General features: G+C 48.0%; 1 protein-coding gene across 8 annotated transcripts in view; it reads left to right on the plus strand.

Moving 5' to 3' along the window:
- Positions 1-14,159, plus strand: part of TPR (translocated promoter region, nuclear basket protein) — a 645,150-nt gene that overhangs the window by 417,645 nt on the left and 213,346 nt on the right. The gene's annotated exons all lie outside the window — the stretch shown is intronic.

Below are 14,159 nucleotides of genomic sequence, written 5' to 3' on the forward strand. Positions count from 1 at the left end.
TTCATCTGTTCGAGCCACTGACCTCAGTTTGGTACCATCCCACCCCTACACATGACAACTGGGAGCCACACAAAGGAGCCACTCCTGCTCAGACGATAGTTCCTCCCTTTCTGCCATTCGATGCTGATTTGGCTCTTACCTTCTTCTGTTTTTCAACGTTTTGTAAAGTCTCCTACCTAAAACATTTTAAAAGTGTGCAAGGATGATCAGATTCAATCTCCTCTCCTTCTCAGAGGCCTACCTTTATCCAGGGCTATAGGATGCTGGCTCTTTGTATAGTTAACCAAAATGAGGTACACTTTAAAGAGTTCAGGCAAACCCAAATTGGCTAACATAGGCACAAATGATAACCCAAATGCTTTCTTTTGTGGTAGTGTGGGCTTGGAGTTAGGCCTATCAAAGGGTAGTGCAAAGCATTCATTGTTCACACAGGCAATAAGTGAGACAAACACTCAATACAGAAATTTGGCACCAATTTATAAAAAATAACACTTCTTTTTATATGCATTGAGATACCAAGATCATGGGTATCGGGTTAGTAGTTTTTGAGATATGAATTTGTGTGTGTTTCAAAAGTTGACAGTGCAATTTTTGGGAGCGATACCATTTGAAAAACATGTACAGACTTCGGGCACTTAACAGCGACTTACAGGACTGTTCTTCTGGACTTAAGGTGAGTATGGGGCCAGGTACAAACTCAGGGGTGATGGGGCATCCATGTGCAGAAGTGTTTAAGCGTCTGGTGCCCTGTTCACTTCAATGAGGAATGGTCCGGTCAGAAAGAGGCTGCAAGGTGGGACTGGAAGGCCAGGCCATTGAACCCCCAGGGAGGCTTTGTCCTTTAGATGCTCGGGCATGTAAGGACACTGTTGGTCCACTTCTCCTCGGGCTGTGGGGCTCGGGTGTAGTGGTGATTTTCGGTGTTAAGTTTGTGCTGCGGGAAACACTTGTGTTTGAGTAGGCCTACACAAAGAAACTGCATGCAGTGACTGGGAGTCCAGGCTGGGCAAACCCAATGGTGGGCTCAACCTTTGAGGGTCTCATGACCCCGTGGCCACCATCACCTCGCTCAAACTTGGGCTATGGGGTGCGGGTGCAGAGGCAATTTGAGGTGTCTGGTGGCAGCGGTCGAGGACTCACTATTTGTCTTTGGTGCTGCGGAAGGGGGGCAAACAAGACCGTTGGGCCACTCTTGATGAGGACCTCACTGTCCCTAAAATCCCTTGACTTGCAAGTTGATTTTCATCAGGTTTGGCGTCTGCACTGGATACAACCAGTCTTGGTTGCTGCAAGGGGTCTGGTACCCCAAGTGATGGTACCACGCAGCTCCAGTCAATCCTGGCATTCCCACACTTGAAGGGAGGACGGACGTGACCTTTAGGAGCCCATTGACCTCTTCCTGAGCTGCTACAGCGTCTGTAGTCCTGGTAGGACGGTAAACCGTGTCTTGCTTCTTTGGTGCTTGCGACTGCAGGGGAGTAGCTCCTCTACTCCAAGGGAGTTCTCTGGCAATTTGTGAAGCACTGGCAGTCCTCCGGGTTTCTTTGAGTCTGTACAGCGGCAGGATGAGTCAGTTTTTCCAGGAGGGTCTGGTGCAGCAGGCATGCTAGCAGGGTTGGCGCCAAGTCAGTTGTGCTCCTCTGTTCTCAGATCAGCAAACTTCCGTCCACTTCTTTTGGCCCATCAAATCTGAAGTCCTGGCATCAGGGGTGCCACCTAAATAATGTATTTAGGGGTGTTACAGGGAGTGTTGGGTAGTAGCCAACCTACCTACTGTTATGGTATCTGAAAGAAACAGTTATAGATACCTTACCTTAGAATTACCCCCAGGCGTCAGACTGGATCTTGAAAGTTTTTAGTTAGCGGTACCCCTGCTCGTCGGAAGGTGGCGTTGTGGTCGCCAGGATGACATCGCGGTAGCTACATAGAAGCCACCCTCGCGCTCAGACGTCAGTTCTTTCTTTTTACGTGCCAACAAGCGCAGATCCGGAGAGAGAGTAGTACCCCCAGTCCTTTTTTGACTGAGCTTTTTTTCGACTTTGTTGTTCTTTGAGTCCATACAAATCCTGGTGCACGAGGGATGCCCAGCTTTAAGGCTTGCGGTTCCTGTAACCGACTGATGTCGGTGACGGATCCGCACTGCTTGTGCCTCTACTGCATGGAGCTCGACCACGGCCCCAAGTCGTGCTCCGACTGCCGAACCTTGACCCCCGAAGCCTTTGCGGGAGCAGTCCCGAAAGCTACTCGAGGCCCGGCAGTCTGCTCCCTGTCGTTCGAGGTACTGGTCGCGGGAGTGACCCCTGCCCAGCTTCGTCAGTTCTACGCAGCGATGCATGCCATCTTTGTGCAGCCCGACTCCGCTGGTGCGCCTTCGGGCCCCTTTGGGCCCTGCGGACCCGGCTGGGGACCCTGGGCCTTCAGCGGCTTCGGCCTCAGCGCCGCAGGGTCCCCTTGCATCCAGGCCTGGATCAGCGCCGGTCGACCTAGTTAAGCCTTCCCCCGGCACCACATCGCCCCAGCCGACGTCGACCCCTGCCTCCACCTCGACACGGAACCGGACCGACACTTGCGGGTACTTTTATGCCCCTGTTCTACCATGGCTCTTTGAGACCAGATTGGCAGCCAGAGGAGGCTGAGGAGGACTGGGAGGGGTCTGGGGACCCTTTAACCTACCAATTGGTGTACCAACAGGACTGGTGAGAGGAACTGGGGGAAGCCAGTGGTCTGGCTACCTCACCAGATCCTGGCATGTTGTCTCCTCCTACAGTGGCTACGGAGGAGGGAGTGTCATACGCAGTGGTGGTGCGTAGGGCGGCCGAGGCTCTCCACCTCGAGCTACCTACAGTGGCAGTCAGGACTGACCTGACAGAGGTCCTTCAACCAGCAGCAGGCTCTTCGGAGCCCCTGCTGCCGTTTAATGAAGCCCTCATGGACTTTGTTGGACTTGGCCCTTCTGGCAAGTTCACCCCTAGAACTTTTTGCAGTATCCTAGCCTTTTTCCTGTGTTGTACTAGTGGTTTTAGGCCTCTAGGCGCTTTCACACTGTGTCCCAGTGGAAAGCGCGTGCGCTCTGTGTGGTTTTATGAGACTGACCTGCCCTCCCATAGGAATGCATGGGGGATCTGAGTGACCGTGCTAGTTCCTGATGCGTGGGGAGTGCAGGGTCGAGTCTGATATGTGCAAACTCGTGAGAGTGAATGCTGCGCAATGATGTGTGCGGCGTTACTGTAGCTAGTATAGAAGCGCCACTTCTAGACACTGGCATAAATGTGCAGTGACTGTCTGGCGTGTGATTGGCTGGTGTACCTGGCTCCAGGAGTCAGAGTGGGTCTGCCCCAGTGGTGGGTGGAGAGCTCTGCAGGTTGATGAGTGGGAGGAGGATACCTCGGACCTGAATAGGGCTGGGCTTTCCCCACACAATGCTGGCTCTGCCCCATGTGGTGCGACTGATGACCCTGGCCTGTTCTGTGAATAGGGAGAGGGGCTGAGCAAAACAAAGTATTCAGGAACCAGTTGTATCTGGTTCACCCCTTCCCTGCACCTTGAGACAAAGGGAAATGGTGTATAAAAGAGGGGCTGTGACCCCATGAAAATGTTCTTGTGCTTAACTTGAAACAACCAGGGGCGTGCTGCTGCTGGCGCCCAGGGGAAGGCTTGCCTCCCTGGGCCCTGCCCAGCCCCTGGATGCCTGATGGACTTTGTGGGACCTTTTGCTTCTGCTTCCTGGATCTATCAAGGATTTTCTGCTTGTCCTGAACATAGCGCCTCGAGAGCGCTTTATCCTAATTTCCCCCAGAGAGAGGAGCTGGGACTGTGCAGCGTCGCGCTGCTGAGAGCGAGGGAATCCCCAGACTAGGGATTCCCCCATGATGCCGGCCTTGCTGGAGCTCACCCCGCTTATTTGGTTGCTTTTGATGCACAGGTGCCCACCCTGCGTCTTCGTTTTTATTTCCTAATTAATGCGGGTGCCCACCCCGCTTATGGGAGTCCAATACGGGTGCCTACCCCGCTTATTTAAATTAGTTGTATGCGCGGGTGCCCACCCCGCGACTTTGACGTATTTGTGGTGCGCGGGTGCCCACCCCACGACTTCAGCCTTAATGGCGGCGCCCCGTCGTGTACTTTTGGTTACGAGGGAGCCTACCCCTCATTGCCCCCGAGATCCACGCTGCCGTCCGCGGCCCGCCTGGTTGTGGGCGGGGCCGCCGGACGGAACCGGAAGCAGAAAGCGAGAGGCAGTGCCGGGTCGCGAGGGGCTCCCAGGTGTGAAGGGAAGCCCCGCGCGCCGCACCGGAGGGAAGTCCTGGGCCCTAGGAGAGGACCCAGGTGAAGCTGCCTCGCGTCCCAGCGGGGCTACCTTGAGTGGCTGGGAGCCCCGTGAGAAGCGCGAGGAGTGCAGGAAGTCTCGAACAGCCCGGTGAGTGTGACTGGGCTGGAGGGGGGAGGGGGGGGCTCAGCAGAAACTGCTGTATACATGCTAGAGCGGCCCCGGATGGCAGCGGGCCGCTCCAACGAAGGGCGCATGTATGCTTAAATTGCCCCATGTGGCTCTAGCGATGGGGCAAGTCTGTTAGGTATTTCAGAGCCCTGAGTGGCTCCAACACGTGTGCAAGTTTGTTCTCCGAGCCTAGATGGCTCCAACGGTTGGCGCATATGACTTTCAGGAGCCAGTGTGCTCCAGGGGACATGGTTATTTTCAGAGCCCGATGGCTCCAACGTTTGGGGGCCATATTTCATGTTAAAAGCGCCAGTGCGCTCCACAGTACTGGGGGACATGTTGTTTAGAGCCTAAGTGGCCCCAACGTTTTTGGCATATCATTTCAAGGGCTATTGAGAGCCCATGCCTCATTTTACTTTCCCAGCTGCGCAGCACTTAGGCCCTGTCCTTATCCCCAGCTGCCCAGCAAGTAGTGGGCAGCTGCTACGTTTAGGTTTTGGAGCAGGGGTCTCCAACCAGTCGATCGCGAGCTACCGGTAGCTCGCAGGTGCCCTGTCAGTAGCTCGCGATCTGACTTCCACTTTTGTAGCCTATCATTGGCGTTTTGTTTGTTTTTAAGGTCTTTTGAAGTTGCTTCTCTCCCGCCGTAGGAAGCAGCTGCTATTTGAGCCTATCTGGGGCGGGGTGAAGTGGTGACGTCCGCCAGCGCATGGGCAGTGTTTGCTGCCCTCGGAGAACCACGATGCGCGCCTTTTGCTGCATGCTTCTATGATCCTGTGCACTTTTGCGGCCGGAGCGGCAGCCTTGAAAGCAGTGCTTTAAGTGGGGGAAAAAAACTGTGGGTGCTCTAAAAGGGGCGTGGTTAATGTCTTGAAGGGGCGTGGCCTATCCGAGTAGGGGCGTGGTCTAAATCAAAATAACTAGCACTGTGTGCTTAAGAAAATCATGAAGTCGCATCCTCTGTCATTACACACTGTAAATAATGGGGGTTTTCTCTACCCAGTGTAATGACACCAAAGATGTCCTTTTAAAAAGCGCAGATCATTTAGCGTGACTGAGTGCATAATATCACGCCAACAGTATGATTACTAAAGCAGTAATGGAAAAGCACTTTTTGAAAATGAATGCTGCAGCCACGCCAGGAAAAACACCATTGCCAAGTATCTATGATCATACTTAGATTTTCGCTGCCTAATGTTTCCAGTGGCCTCGGACATGGAATCTCCTACTATTTCGGGCCGCCCCTTTTCCACTGCAGGAAAAAACGGTTCAATGTTGTTGGCAAATAAACATTGCAAGTGTAAGCATATGAACAATATAGTTGTTACACAACTGCCTGGCGCGGTACAGTCGTGGTCAGGAGGCATTGGCTTAATGTATATGTTCCTCAAATCGTTATGAGCTTTAGGTCAGAAGGTGACACAGCATATTTCTTTTGTAGAGAAGGGACCTGAGTGATTAGGCTGTTCATTATGGCTTCAGTAATCGCACGTCTTAATCTTTACCTGCCTGCATGGTGCGATCCTTGGCAAATGACGCTCAATTCTGTCTTCTACAGTCGTGTCATAAATGTAGTAGAAAGCACAAATGCTCCAGAACAGGTGTTTTTGTAACACCTTTTGTAAAGGGTGGTTCTACATTAAAAAAAGAATACGTACGGCCCAGTTATGCTGAAAGAGCCGCGGCTTCCTGCCTTTGTATTCATTGCTTCTTTGTGGTGGTGTGTAATGCTTGCATACAAAGCGATGACCACGTAGTTCCAAAAGTTTGTCAGCCGTGCACTATGCAAGCAGCATTTTCAGTCCTGTTTTCTTCATTGTGGGGCCGGTGTTCATCTGCTCGAGTCCCATCCCCCAGCTGACAGCTGGTGTAATCCTCGGCATGGGTTGGTGCTTACAAGCAGCCCCTGTGGCTGTAAAACCAATCCCTTAAAAATGACAGATACATTTAATTCTGGTGATTGTGCAGGAGGACGTTTGTTATGTGATCCCTAACAGTGCAGCAACAGTGGGCAGAGTCTGAGCACCGGCAGTTTTTTTTTGGGCCCTCAAAACGGGTCCGAAAAAAATAAAAATAAAGAACGGACTACCTTTAGTAGCCACGAAAATAGAGCCCGATAGAGACCCGTTTCGAGGGCCCCAAAAAAAAACTGCCGGTGCTCAGACCCGGACAGACCCGGCCCACTTAAAGCCCTGCTTGAAAGCATAATTGTAACTCCATGCTCAAATACAGGAGATGCAGTGTCCGCCACCTTAAGCAGAACCAGACAGACAGCAGGTATGTGGGCAAGAGGAGCTTTATTTTTTTTCAATAGATGCCTGGGCATGCCGTTATTGAGCAGTACTTCAAGCATGTACATTTGGACCGAATTCCTTCCGAATGGCTTTGGCTGTTATGTAGCTCTTGTTGAGCTAAATTTTTCATTTTTAACTCTGCTTTGCCGCCGTATTCTTCGGGTAATAAGACTGAGCATACTATCTCCCCACGTGACTTCCCGCAAAGAGAAACTGAAAATCCAGATTCCTCTCTGGCTCGAGATCGCGGGGTGCCTTTTCGCAATCCGTCCTACTCCTGACACGTGACGGGTCTTACCTGACAGTGTCTTTTGTCAACATCTTTCATTTTGCCGAGCGTGGGGTGCCCTCGCTATATTTTATTTATTATACCCTTTGTTCTCGTTTATTAATTTCCCAAGCTCAGATTTGCTGCTTCGTGGCTCTTTGCTACAAGATAAAGCAAACTTAAATCACTTTTCTTATGATACCAATCTGAGCACGAGGGAAAGGCGAGCTGTTGTGATTCCTGAACAGCAGTTGAGGAGCAATGAGTCCGCAGCTGTCTTCACGGCGGTCCTGCAGTGTGCGGGGTCTGTGAGTGGAGTGGAGAAGAGAGCCCCAGTCTTTGACAGTTCTGCCTCCCCTGGCTCTCATTGAGCAGGCAGTGCCTCTCTGCTGGGATGCAGCAGCCTCTGGGTCTGGCTGGGCTCACTCCTCCCTCCCACCTCCTTCCTCGGCCACATAGGAGAGCGCAGGGAGAAAGGGGCTGGGGCAGGAGATGTCACCTCCAGTGAGAGATCACACCACCACCTGCTGCTGTGAACCAGACATAGAAAGGCGGCAGAAGCAGATGAGGGGAACCAGGGCTTGTCAATTTTACAGCATTAACACATGGCTCAAAGATTCCCTCCACAACTTTAGGTTCCTGCAGCTGGCACGGCGTGCTAGAAATAATTCATTTTCAGAATCCAAACATGGAAACTGATGATTTGTTGTGCCATTCAGAAACATTTCTACCCACACTGTGCACCGTGCGCAAGGCGCCCATTGATACAGATAAAATATGTGTACAGTGTGCTGCGTAGCATTCAGATCACTTTCCGATCTATGCTGCCTCGTGCCTGTACATTCTTAGAGTAACTATGCACCTTACAAATAGCTATCATCATCTCTCGTGTGCATGTTCCTACCCAACCTTCCTAAGCATATCTTTGTTCCTGTAATCCAGTCTGGACCGGACCCCTCAGACCCCACCTTTCTGTTCTGTTGTGTGTTTTGCACCGTTATTTCGAGGGCCTCCTGCTACTATAAAAAACCTGTTTGTAAAACACAAAACCGATTCTTCCACCTCGCCTCCAGCTTATCAAATTCACATAAAGTACATTTACATCTAGTTTTTGCATCACTCACCCATGCATGGTTTACGTAGGCTCCCAGGTGTAAATTGCTTTTGTCTTAACATATGCCTGGAATATAAATTTTATGTGAATCTGGCACTTAAAGTCACCTGAAGCAGTGTGTATTTCTTCGAATCCTGCATCAAACCTGCTATGGTAGTTATAAACGTATTTTGGTGCCATGCCCATTCTGTCTTTGGCCTTTCTGCTAAGGTAGCTTTTTCATTTACAGAGGCAAACACTTGCCTATTGGTTACTGGAAACCCTAGATACCAATTAATTTCACACAGGCTTTCCAAACATTTAGAGAAGAGAATAAATAAACGTAGACTTTTTTTATCATTCAAACTTTGTATCTCTGTCCTGCACTATTGGTCCACCCAGTCCCTATGTTTTTTTTTTTTATTAACTGATAAGTATCACAATTAGTCTTTGGTATATTATTACACTCTGTTCCTGAATGGTTATGGAGCAGTTTATTATCAGATGATGTGGAGTGGATTAAGGATTTCCTGCATCCCAGGTTCACAGTTATATTGTAGTGACCATTTTATTGCTCAAGAACCAACTTTTATAATCAAGCTGGTGAATTGGTTGAAAACATTTTACCAAATGAAATTTAAATATGATTTTAAAGTACAAAATTTGATTCTGCGCCCAGGACCAGAAATCCTTAAGCAAAATAATATACTTATTTGCAGCAATGTACACTGTTTCTGTCCATTTATTATTTGATGGGCAGGAAGTGGAGCTATGAGAGTTCAAGAAAAATGCACCTCGTTTCGAATAGGAAGCATATTTTTATACAGCTGTATGTTCAGGACTCTGGTGAGTATCATGTGATCCAGTGACCAGGATTTGAAGATTAAGAGGCATTTTTTTGAAGCAATAGCTTTTAATCATGAAATAATCATGGACTCCCACCATCCTGGATGACAATTCTATGATAATGAACTAAGTGGCAAGTCATGTGAACCATACATGTGGAATAGGTTATTATTACATGGACACATTTATGGTCTGTTAGGGGAGAATTTGTACAGTGCAAACCCTGAACTCAGGCATTTCAAGGTCTAGTCCTGTGGTAAAGTATAAAAAGTAGGTATGATGTAATAAAATAATTGTATTGCAGCATGTGTTACTTTATACTGCTTACTACCCTGCAAGCCAATCCATGTGTAGGGTTTGTGGTGGGAAAGGTGTTGTCTTTATTTTGTGAGCCTATGTGGGAAGTGTTCCATGTTGTGCAAGATGACCACCGAGGTTCGATTACCGAGTTATGGAACGTAGTAGTTTGGTGAATGAAAAGGTGTGAGAGACAGATGTGCAGGTTATGGTTTTTTGTATGATTGCAGTTTTGAACAGCACTGCACGTCCATATGGTTTCTTATGGTTGTAGTCTTCTTAGCTGGTTATGGCAGAGGTCAGGAGTATGCAGTTTGTTGAAGAGGAAAGCCAGAACTTATACCTGGCTCTCTGGTTACATATTGTGCATTGCAGACACTTAATGGGTATCTGTTTATCCCTTGTCAATGAAGCTGCGCGTGAAGGGACTTTGGGAATGATTCACAAGTTGCTTGGCCTTTAGTAGCTCGCAATCATTTTCACGGATCAGAAGTAGCTCTCACTGCAGAAAAGGTTGGAGACCCCTGTTTTGGAGCAACCTGGACCCTAATTGAATTTAGGTGTTATTGTGATTTATGTGCTAACGTGATTGGGTGTTAGGAAATGTACTGTGTATAGCAGGGGTCTCCAACCTTTTCTGCAGTGAGAGCTACTTCTGATCCGTGAAAATGATTGTGAGCTACTAAAGGCCAAGCAACTTGTGAATCATTCCCAAAGTCCCTTCACGCGCAGCTTCATTGACAAGGGATAAACAGATACCCATTAAGTGTCTGCAATGCACAATATGTAACCAGAGAGCCAGGTATAAGTTCTGGCTTTCCTCTTCAACAAACTGCATACTCCTGACCTCTGCCATAACCAGCTAAGAAGACTACAACCATAAGAAACCATATGGACGTGCAGTGCTGTTCAAAACTGCAATCATACAAAAAACCATAACCTGCACATCTGTCTCTCACACCTTTTCATTCACCAAACTACTACGTTCCATAACTCGGTAATCGAACCTCGGTGGTCATCTTGCACAACATGGAACACTTCCCACATAGGCTCACAAAATAAAGACAACACCTTTCCCACCACAAACCCTACACATGGATTGGCTTGCAGGGTAGTAAGCAGTATAAAGTAACACATGCTGCAATACAATTATTTTATTACATCATACCTACTTTTTATACTTTACCACAGGACTAGACCTTGAAATGCCTGAGTTCAGGGTTTGCACTGTACAAATTCTCCCCTAACAGACCATAAATGTGTCCATGTAATAATAACCTATTCCACATGTATGGTTCACATGACTTGCCACTTAGTTCATTATCATAGAATTGTCATCCAGGATGGTGGGAGTCCATGATTATTTCATGATTAAAAGCTATTGCTTCAAAAAAATGCCTCTTAATCTTCAAATCCTGGTCACTGGATCACATGATACTCACCAGAGTCCTGAACATACAGCTGTATAAAAATATGCTTCCTATTCGAAACGAGGTGCATTTTTCTTGAACTCTCATAGCTCCACTTCCTGCCCATCAAATAATAAATGGACAGAAACAGTGTACATTGCTGCAAATAAGTATATTATTTTGCTTAAGGATTTCTGGTCCTGGGCGCAGAATCAAATTTTGTACTTTAAATCATATTTAAATTTCATTTGGTAAAATGTTTTCAACCAATTCACCAGCTTGATTATAAAAGTTGGTTCTTGAGCAATAAAATGGTCACTACAATATAACTGTGGACCTGGGATGCAGGAAATCCTTAATCCACTCCACATCATCTGATAATAAACTGCTCCATAACCATTCAGGAACAGAGTGTAATAATATACCAAAAACTAATTGTGATACTTATCAGTTAATAGAAAAAAAAAACATAGGGACTGGGTGGACCAATAGTGCAGGACAGAGATACAAAGTTTGAATGATAAAAAAAGTCTACGTTTATTTATTCTCTTCTCTAAATGTTTGGAAAGCCTGTGTGAAATTAATTGGTATCTAGGGTTTCCAGTAACCAATAGGCAAGTGTTTGCCTCTGTAAATGAAAAAGCTACCTTAGCAGAAAGGCCAAAGACAGAATGGGCATGGCACCAAAATACGTTTATAACTACCATAGCAGGTTTGATGCAGGATTCGAAGAAATACACACTGCTTCAGGTGACTTTAAGTGCCAGATTCACATAAAATTTATATTCCAGGCATATGTTAAGACAAAAGCAATTTACACCTGGGAGCCTACGTAAACCATGCATGGGTGAGTGATGCAAAAACTAGATGTAAATGTACTTTATGTGAATTTGATAAGCTGGAGGCGAGGTGGAAGAATCGGTTTTGTGTTTTACAAACAGGTTTTTTATAGTAGCAGGAGGCCCTCGAAATAACGGTGCAAAACACACAACAGAACAGAAAGGTGGGGTCTGAGGGGTCCGGTCCAGACTGGATTACAGGAACAAAGATATGCTTAGGAAGGTTGGGTAGGAACATGCACACGAGAGATGATGATAGCTATTTGTAAGGTGCATAGTTACTCTAAGAATGTACAGGCACGAGGCAGCATAGATCGGAAAGTGATCTGAATGCTACGCAGCACACTGTACACATATTTTATCTGTATCAATGGGCGCCTTGCGCACGGTGCACAGTGTGGGTAGAAATGTTTCTGAATGGCACAACAAATCATCAGTTTCCATGTTTGGATTCTGAAAATGAATTATTTCTAGCACGCCGTGCCAGCTGCAGGAACCTAAAGTTGTGGAGGGAATCTTTGAGCCATGTGTTAATGCTGTAAAATTGACAAGCCCTGGTTCCCCTCATCTGCTTCTGCCGCCTTTCTATGTCTGGTTCACAGCAGCAGGTGGTGGTGTGATCTCTCACTGGAGGTGACATCTCCTGCCCCAGCCCCTTTCTCCCTGCGCGCTCCTATGTGGCCGAGGAAGGAGGTGGGAGGGAGGAGTGAGCCCAGCCAGACCCAGAGGCTGCTGCATCCCAGCAGAGAGGCACTGCCTGCTCAATGAGAGCCAGGGGAGGCAGAACTGTCAAAGACTGGGGCTCTCTTCTCCACTCCACTCACAGACCCCGCACACTGCAGGACCGCCGTGAAGACAGCTGCGGACTCATTGCTCCTCAACTGCTGTTCAGGAATCACAACAGCTCGCCTTTCCCTCGTGCTCAGATTGGTATCATAAGAAAAGTGATTTAAGTTTGCTTTATCTTGTAGCAAAGAGCCACGAAGCAGCAAATCTGAGCTTGGGAAATTAATAAACGAGAACAAAGGGTATAATAAATAAAATATAGCGAGGGCACCCCACGCTCGGCAAAATGAAAGATGTTGACAAAAGACACTGTCAGGTAAGACCCGTCACGTGTCAGGAGTAGGACGGATTGCGAAAAGGCACCCCGCGATCTCGAGCCAGAGAGGAATCTGGATTTTCGGTTTCTCTTTGCGGAAAGTCACGTGGGGAAGATAGTATGCTCAGTCTTATTACCCGAAGAATACGGCGGCAAAGCAGAGTTAAAAATGAACAATTTAGCTCAACAAGAGCTACATAACAGCCAAAGCCATTCGGAAGGAATTCGGTCCAAATGTACATGCTTGAAGTACTGCTCATGTTTTATTTATTTTAGATGCCTCTAATAACGGCATGCACAGGCATCTATTGAAAAAAAATAAAGCTCCTCTTGCCCACATACCTGCTGTCTGTCTGGTTCTGCTTAAGGTGGCGGACACTGCATCTCCTGTATTTGAGCATGGAGTTCCAATTATGCTTTCAAGGCTGCCGCTCCGGCCGCAAAAGTGCACAGGATCATAGAAGCATGCAGCAAAAGGCGCGCATCGTGGTTCTCCGAGGGCAGCAAACACTGCCCATGCGCTGGCGGACGTCACCACTTCACCCCACCCCAGATAGGCTCAAATAGCAGCTGCTTCCTACGGCGGGAGAGAAGCAACTTCAAAAGACCTTAAAAACAAACAAAACGCCAATGATAGGCTACAAAAGTGGAAGTCAGATCGCGAGCTACTGACAGGGCACCTGCGAGCTACCGGTAGCTCGCGATCGACTGGTTGGAGACCCCTGGTGTATAGTATGGTTTGCGCACCCTGTGTTTTATACCTCTAAATGTGGTAATTTCTGCCTAGGCGGTTGTGTTACCCGTTTATGTGGATGTTAGGGAGATTGTACTTCCCTGTGTGATGTACGCCCCTAGTGTAGTTATACTTAGGTGGTTAGGTCTAATGCGTTAGACTAACGAGAAATTGCATAATGTGTTTTTGCCCCTGTGATGGATGCAGGATAGGTTTTATACCTGATGCTAGTGTGATGACACGGAGGTCATTATTGCGCCAGTAGTTACTGGTTGTGTTCTACAGTGCTAATTTGTGTTATGTTCTACATGTACAATTGGTGATTTGTGCTAATTCTGACAGTGGCCCGTGTGGCCCATGTGGCCCTGTCCCGTGTAAATAGTCCCTTGTAAAATTCTGCCCAGTGCCAGTTGGCACAGTGTAAATTGTGTGAATATTATCTAATGTGTTTTGGTATAATACAAAGGCTATTTTCATATATAACCTTGTGTGGAGTTTCCTTTGTGGTGGGCCTTGGGTGTTGCTGCTGGGTGCGCGCGCAAATGTTTTACACATTGCCTCCGGGATAAGCCTGACTGCTCGTGCCAAGCTACCAAGGGGGTGAGCAGGGGTTATCTTTGGCGTGTAACTCCCCGGCCCTGACTAGAGTGGTGGTTTCTGCCTGGCTTTGGCGTAAGCCCTAGCCAACCAGAAATCCCATTTCTAACAGACATCCTTTTGGGCATGTGGTCCGGGCACAACACAGGGGTCCTGCGGACAGAATGATTGCCCGATGCCAACCGCCCGCTCCCGGGCGACCCCACTTTCCTCTCCCAACACCCCACCCCTGAGAGCTTGGTG

This window comes from Triturus cristatus, chromosome 4_2, assembly GCF_964204655.1.
Source record: "Triturus cristatus chromosome 4_2, aTriCri1.1, whole genome shotgun sequence".
Classification (NCBI taxonomy): domain Eukaryota; kingdom Metazoa; phylum Chordata; class Amphibia; order Caudata; family Salamandridae; genus Triturus; species Triturus cristatus.